The sequence below is a fragment of the Schistocerca piceifrons genome, chromosome X, assembly GCF_021461385.2.
Source record: "Schistocerca piceifrons isolate TAMUIC-IGC-003096 chromosome X, iqSchPice1.1, whole genome shotgun sequence".
In the NCBI taxonomy this organism is placed as follows: domain Eukaryota; kingdom Metazoa; phylum Arthropoda; class Insecta; order Orthoptera; family Acrididae; genus Schistocerca; species Schistocerca piceifrons.
This window is the reverse complement of record NC_060149.1, coordinates 219,780,366-219,787,897: the sequence shown is the minus strand read 5'-3', so window position 1 is coordinate 219,787,897 and position 7,532 is coordinate 219,780,366. Positions and strand designations below refer to the sequence as shown.

The 7,532-nt window shown below is 46.0% G+C and overlaps 1 pseudogene; it reads right to left on the bottom strand.

Annotated features, from left to right (window-relative positions):
- Positions 1-443: 443 nt before the first annotated feature.
- Positions 444-561, bottom strand: LOC124723589 (annotated as a pseudogene).
- Positions 562-7,532: the final 6,971 nt, after the last annotated feature.

Sequence of the window (7,532 nt, the reverse complement as noted above, 5' to 3'; positions counted from 1 at the left end):
AGGGGAAGAGAAGATGGAAACCGAGAGAGGGGGAAGAGCAGATGTGTGCAACATATGTGATACACACATACCCGTGCATAGCTGCAGGTTAAATGGTAGTATACACTGACAGGAAAAAATCGCTATACCAAAAAGTAATTAATGTATAGTAATTAAATTTCTGCAATACATTTGTCTATGTAACATACTTAAGTGATAAACATTGCAAGATCACCGGTAATGTAAGCATGAGATGAAAAAGCACTCTCCGTCTTCAGGCCACGAGTGGCCTACCGGGACCATCCGACCGCCGTGTCATCCTCAGTGGAGGATGCAGATAGGAGGGGTGTGGGGTCAGCACACTGCTCTCCCGGTCGTTATGATGGTATTCTTGACCGAAGCCGCTACTAGTCGGTCGAGTAGCTGCTCAGTTGGCACCACGAGGCGGAGTGCACCCCGAAAAATGGCAACAGCGCGTGGCGGCCTGGATGGTCACCCATCCAAGTGCCTACCACGCCCGACAGCGCTTAACTTCGGTGATCTCACGGGAACCTGTGTATCCACTGCGGCAAGGCCGTTGCCAAGCATGAGATAAGCCATTGCAAATGTAAAGTGCTGATACGTTAATAACCGATGTAATCACTAGAAAGTTAAATGCAAGCATGCAGACGTTCTCTCACTGTGTTGTACAGGTGTCAGATATCCGTTTGTGGGACGGAGTACCATGTCTGTTGCACCTGGTCGGTCAATAAAGGGACAGTTAATGCTGCTTGTGGATGATGCTGGAGTTGTAAACCGATGTTGTCCCCTTTGTGACTGACAGGCGACAGGTCTGGTGATCAAGCAGGCCAAGACAACACGTCGACACTCTGTAGATAACGTTGGGTAACAACAGCAGTACGGGCGAGTCTTATCCTGTTGGTAAACACCCCGTGGAATGCTGTCCATGAATGGCAGCACTCTAGGCCGAATCACTAGACTGACGTACAATTTTGCAGTCAGGGTATGTAGGATAAACACGAGAGTGCACGTGCTGCCCTAGGAAATAGCTCCCCAGACTATAACTCAAGGTGCAGGTCCAGTCTGTTTAGCGCGCAGATAGGTTGGCTGCAGGCCCTCAGTTGGTCTCGTAATCAACACGCGGCCATCACTGGCACCGAGGATGAACCAGTTCTAATTAGAAAGCGCAAGAGACCTCCGCCCTGACCTCCAATGAGCTCTGGCCTGACATCACTGAAGTCGCAAACAACGGTGGTTCGGTGCCAGTGGAAAAGTCTGACTCAAAACTGTCCTTGAAAGAACCGATTTATAACAGTTCCTTGTGTCACCTGGTGCCTACTGTTTCTCAGCCTGCTGCTGCAGATTCAGTAGATTTAGCAGAGCCACACTGCGAACTCAATTGTCTTTACTCTCGTTAGTGCCACGTGGCCGGCCGGCGTCCAGTCTTCTTGCGACTGTCTGTCCGCAATCATGTATAGTGGCTACATGCCTTACAAGTCTTTCTGCAACATCGCAGAAGGAACAATCAGCTTCTCGTTACCCTATTACACGACTAAGTAATTAAAGCCTAGTTTACACGACATTGGGTTGCACCACTCGTTGCGTGGAATGAGTTGCACACAAGTGCTTTCATATACGACTGTAGACACGGCGACAATAGCATACACTTCAGTTTCGTCGTTTTGTCGGTCCCCCTGAGTCATGTCTGAAATGAAAGTTTTGGCAGCTGCACGTCGCACGTGTTGTGATGGAGTTAATGCTTCTTGCGTGGAATCGCTTCATAAGAAAAAAATGAGAAACGTGTTTCGATTCGTGACTGGATGAAGAAAAGATGTCAGCTCGGTTTGCTCAGCATCCTTGCTGAAATAATTTATAACGGAAGATCCAAGAAGTTCGCCGCGCGGGATTAGCCGAGTGGTCTTAGGCGCTGCAGTCATAGACTGTGAGGCTGGTCCCGGCGGAGGTTCGAGTCCTCCCTCAGGCATGGGTGTGTGTGTGTTTATCCTTAGGATAATTTAGGTTAAGTAGTGTGTAAGCTTAGGGACTGATGAAGTTAGCAGTTAAATCCCATAAGATTTCACACACATCCAAGAAGTTCTTTTAATTAAAGAACTGCTCACGTTTGTTCTAAATAGAGTTAATTATGCAATAAGGAATAAAGGTACTGTAATGTATGAAGTACTGTCGCCAGAACTGAAATTACATATCATATTGCGTGTATTACAATCGAGAACACTCGGCATGCTATATGACCGGTTATAGTTGGTGACGACGCTATTTGATTAACATCAATAATTATTAACATTAACAGTAATAATTATTAACATTAGCAACAGTAATTATTCTAAACAGGTCGCATTAAGAAGAGAATGGTTTGCAAGCTACTCTCTTGAAGATGGATCTGTACAGTAGCAATATTTCAAAATTCTAACATATGTGAATGGGGAGCACTGCAGCGACGTTTTAAATATATGAATGTTGAATAAAGAATGCAGCATCTTGAATTTGTATAGCCTTCCCTCCTGTCAACAATATTCTTTAACAAAATATTCTTTAACAAAATTCTTTAACAACAAGTTGGCCAACTCAAACGATGGGATTTTAGTCTTGTAGACGAGAACATTGGCACAGCTAGAATTACACTTGCTTGCATTTCCTCTTAATTCAGTTCCATATGTGCTCCTAACTCAAAAAATTTTGCCCTGCAGGTGAGATATTGTCAAACCATCTGTGTTATGGTCGCACATGAGGGTCTCTGCGGCAGCAATATGTTGCATATTTTTGTAATCAGCATCACTGAAATCCCACAACCACCTATGCTAAGCGTAGATATCCAAAAAGCGAACATTATTCTCAGTTCCCCACTTCATATTTCAGTTTGTCTACACTCTACGAACACACATAACCTCGAAACTCATGCAAATAGTGTCGCCAAAGTTAGAACACGCCGAAACTGTTTAGTTTCACCAACGAGTTGCGCAAACGCGCGGCGGGCATGCGCAATGGCCGGTAGCGCAGTTGCCTGCAACCGAGTGTCGTCGTGTAAACTGCGCATAACGCTCACGACAGTTACAGAATGTATTTAAAGCAAACCTCATTTGCGTCCTCATACTAGCGCCACTAGAGCCAGTCTTGTGCGACTGGCGCTAAATTTGAATAGACATATCTTTCAGACGTAGAAACACGGCCACCACCTTCCGTTTATCTCGCACAACTCCTTCTTGTTGCGATTTTTTTCCGTCAGTGTATATATAAATAAATATTTCAACACAAAATATAATCTCTTCAAAAGTTTAAAAGCCATTTACAAATTTCAGACATATATGACTAAAAAGCAGAAAATAATTATTTAAATAAAAATAAATTATAGATATTACACGTTTTTAAAATGGACTAAAAGGTATAAAATAATTTCTTCTGTCCCCATTAAGATTCCTAACCCTATACAGATAGTCCCGAAATTATTTGCTTGCGAATTTTTAATAACTATGACAATACATGACTAACTCATTCAAAATTAGTTATTGGATACGCCGCACATTATCCCTTGTAATTCTTACAATTTTTGTCAGAGCTATTAAAAATTCACAAGCACTCATTTCTATGGGGTTAGGAATCTGTTTTGGCTAGGAGAAATTATTCTATACTTTTCAATCCGCTTTGAAACCATCTTTATTAAAAATTCATATTTGTTTAAATAATTCTGTTTATGTAACGTTACAAGCTCACCACACAAAATACACTGTTCAGTCAAATTAATTTGACGACTTGTCAAAATCTTGAATATCTATGTTTTGCCCCCCAGATCGCTGTGAGATGTGCAGGAGGAGAGTCACTGAAGATCTGGAAGGTACCAAAAGGGATGTGGAGCCATGTCAACACCAGTACCATCGCCAGTGTGATTGATTTCTCGGCTGAGGATCCGTGGCGTGAGCAGCCCGATTGAGATGGTCCCACAGATTCTCGATTGGGTTTAAATTTAGGAAGTTCGCTGGCCAGAGGAGTAGAGTAAACCATTCAAGCCACGCAAAGCTGTGTGACACGCTACAGTGCCCTGCTGGTAGATACCATCATGCCCAGGGGAAACAAACAGCATAAATGGCTGGACACGGTCCCCAAGGATACTTGTTGATCCATTGTACCTTCCAGAATGACAAGATCACCCAGGGAATGCCACGAAAACGTTCCCCAGACCACAACACTCTCTTCTCAGGCCTCGTACCTTCCTGCGACTGTTGCAGGGTATTTGCTTTCTGTCCGATGGAGCATAAAACATAATTCATCTGAAAGGACCATATGTCGCTACTCCATGGACTCCAGTTGCAGTATTGGCCAGAAAATTCTAGCGTTCGTCGCCCTCCTCAGCAATCAGAATGGGATCATGAACCGGGGGCCTGCTGTGAACGCCCATACGCAGCAACGTTCAGTGGTAGGGAACACACTGTTGGGAGCCCAATAGTTCATCTTGGCTGTCCGTTGCTCAACAGTTGCATGTCTGTCCGACTGCTCACATTTCCACAGCCATCGTCCACCCTTGTCATATGTTCCCGTTGGCTCCACAGTTGTCCCAGCGCCGATTTCGGGCAGTGCCATTTTGCCATGCACCGTATGCTTTAACCACGGCACTACAAAAACATTTCACAAACTTTCCACCCTTGGCTCAAAACCCAATAACCATGCCTTTTTTGACGTCATATAAATCGATAAATCGCTCCGTTTCCGCATTATAACAGCTGCAAAGCTCATCACGCCCCCCCCCCCCCCCCTCGCCCCCGACACACTTTACACACCACCGATGAGCCAAATCATTATTAATAGCGTGTTGCTCCACTTTTTAAACACGGTACATCAGATATTCCGCTTGGCATGGATTCTACACGTCCTTGACGGGATTTCAGAAGTATATGGCACCAGATGTCTATGCACAGATCGAGTAATTCCCCAAATTATGTGATGGTGGTTTACGGGTACGCAGCTGGCGCCCGTTATGTGTTCCAGTGGGTAGAGATCAGGCACATTTGCTGGGTAAGACGTCAACGTCAGTTCACTATGATGCCCCTCATACCACTATTGCACGATTCTGCAACATGGACAGCTGTCCTGCTGGAAGGTGTCATCGTCGTATTGGGAGACTTCAAGCATTAAGCGATGCAGATGGTGCGCAATAATACTCATGTGGTTCACTGCTCATGTCAGTCCTGATAGCTGAATGGTCAGCGTGACGGGCTGCCGTCCTAAGGGGCCCAGGTTCGATTCCTGGCTGGCTCGGGGATTTTCTCATCCCAGGGACTGGGTGTTGTGTTGTCTTCATCATCATTTCATCCCCATCCGGCACGAAGGTCGCCCCATGTTGCGTCGAATGTAATAATACCTGCACCAAGGCGGCCTGACTTGCCCTGTATGGGGCCTCCCGGCCAATGACTCCAAATGCTCATTTCCATTTTTACTGCTGTCATGATGACTTAGATTACCAGCACAGATCTTATGTAAGTCCAACTTCATGTACCCCATAGCATAATTCTGCTCTCACCGGTCCGCATTTGTGGTGCGGCGCATATTTCGTGCAGCCATTCGCCTGGATGATGGCGTGTAAGGACCCAACCATCAGTCTGGCGTCATTAGAAAGGCGTTTCTATCGATCCACGGAGAAAACTCAGTGATGCTGTGCTCACTGCAGTCACAACTGACCATGTCGTTGGGTCAGCACAGGTTCAAAATGGTTCAAATTGCTCTGAGCACTATGGGACTTAATATCTGTGGTCATCAGTCCCCTAGAAGTTAGAACTACTTAAACCTAACTAACCTAAGGACATCACACAACACCCAGCCATCACGAGGCAGAGAAAATCCCTGACCCCGCCGGGAATCGAACCCGGGAACCCGGGCGTGGGAAGCGAGAACGCTACCGCACGACCAGTCAGCACAGGAACACATAGGTGACGTGTGGTGTGGAGCTGCATGTTTAACAATGACCTTTGAACGATGTGCTCTGAAACACTTGCGCCTGAACCAGCATTGTGCTCTGTCGTCGGATCTACCACAGATAGCTGCCTATCATGGATTGCACAGGAGGTGTGATGAGCAATGGTCGTTCATTACCATACGATCTACTCGTTATTTTACCATCCTTCGGCCACTTTCCATAGGTACTCACAACAGTAGTAGGCCAACAGGCAACTGGCTTCGCCGTTTCAGAGATTCTCGTTTCCAGCTGCAGTGCCACAACTATGTGCCCTTTGTCAAAACCTCTTATATCAATGGATTTCCGCATTTGTGGCCCTTATCTTTCCTATAATGACTGCCTGTTCGTCTCTCTTCATCTTACATTATTTCATTAATGCATCACGTGCCCACAAAACCACCAAGCGACATTCAACCTCGCGGCGGGCGAGGTATATCCTCCACTGCTACCGCTACCAACTGCCATATTTGACTGGTTACTGCACGTTGACGTATCACCGAGGCAATGCTCACATTAATGGGACTGGGTCGTGTATTTGTCACTTCGTTAACAGACCACAACTGCCGCTTTGGAGCTCTGTAGGTGGTGTACAACTGGAACCAGGCAGTCAGGTGACCCTCCAACACTGACCTAAGTTTATGACAGTCGGTTGTATAGAATCACCACAGTAAGACGGCTGAAGTGACAGAATAAACAGCCATGTAATATGACGTAATAACGGTGGTCGTAAAAGATCCCCACTGGTAGAAAACGGAGATAGGTATACTACGCCAATGACAATCAGTATCAAACACCACTGAAATTGCTACTTTCGGTGAACGTAGGTCTATGTAATCCAGTTGCCTTACGAACATTGCGAATGAAGTTGCATAGAATGGGTTTTTGCGGTCGTGTACATCCAAAAAGGACATTGCTCATACTGGCGCATACAGCTGCACATCTTCAGTGAGCCGATCAACGATGTAGCTGCACGGTAGTTGCCTCGAAGCGTGTAGTGTGGCCCGACGTGTTGCGATTTGCCTGTCTTCAAACTATGGGAGCTGTCGAGTGCACGGACGTCCATCTCAGCAATTTAACCCGCAGTGTCTGGAGATTCTAGTTCAGACCAGAGGTGGGTCTATGATGTTTCGCGGGTGCCTTTAGTATCCTGACTTGAGCCCATTCATTCAAGTTACAGTGAATGGTCATTACGATGTATATTTCCGGACATCGGTGACCAAGTATTGACATGGCTCAAATGGTTCAAATGGCTCTGAGCACTATGCGACTTAACATCTGAGGTCATCAGTCCCCTAGAACTTAGAACTACTTAAACCGAACTAACCTAAGGACATCACACACATCCATGCCCGAGGCAGGATTCGAACCTGCGACTGTAGCAGTCGCGCGGTTCCGGACTGAGCGCCTAGAACCGCTAGACCACCGCGGCTGGCGTATTGACATGAAAGTCCACCATACTGAGTAACATTTTTACAAGATGGAGGCGGATAGCGATCACGCACCATTCTCTTCAAAGCAGACCGTAAAGGCTCACTATTTTTGAGATCTCGTAACTGTGATGGGCTAGGCTGATGTGACGAGTCATCCTAGT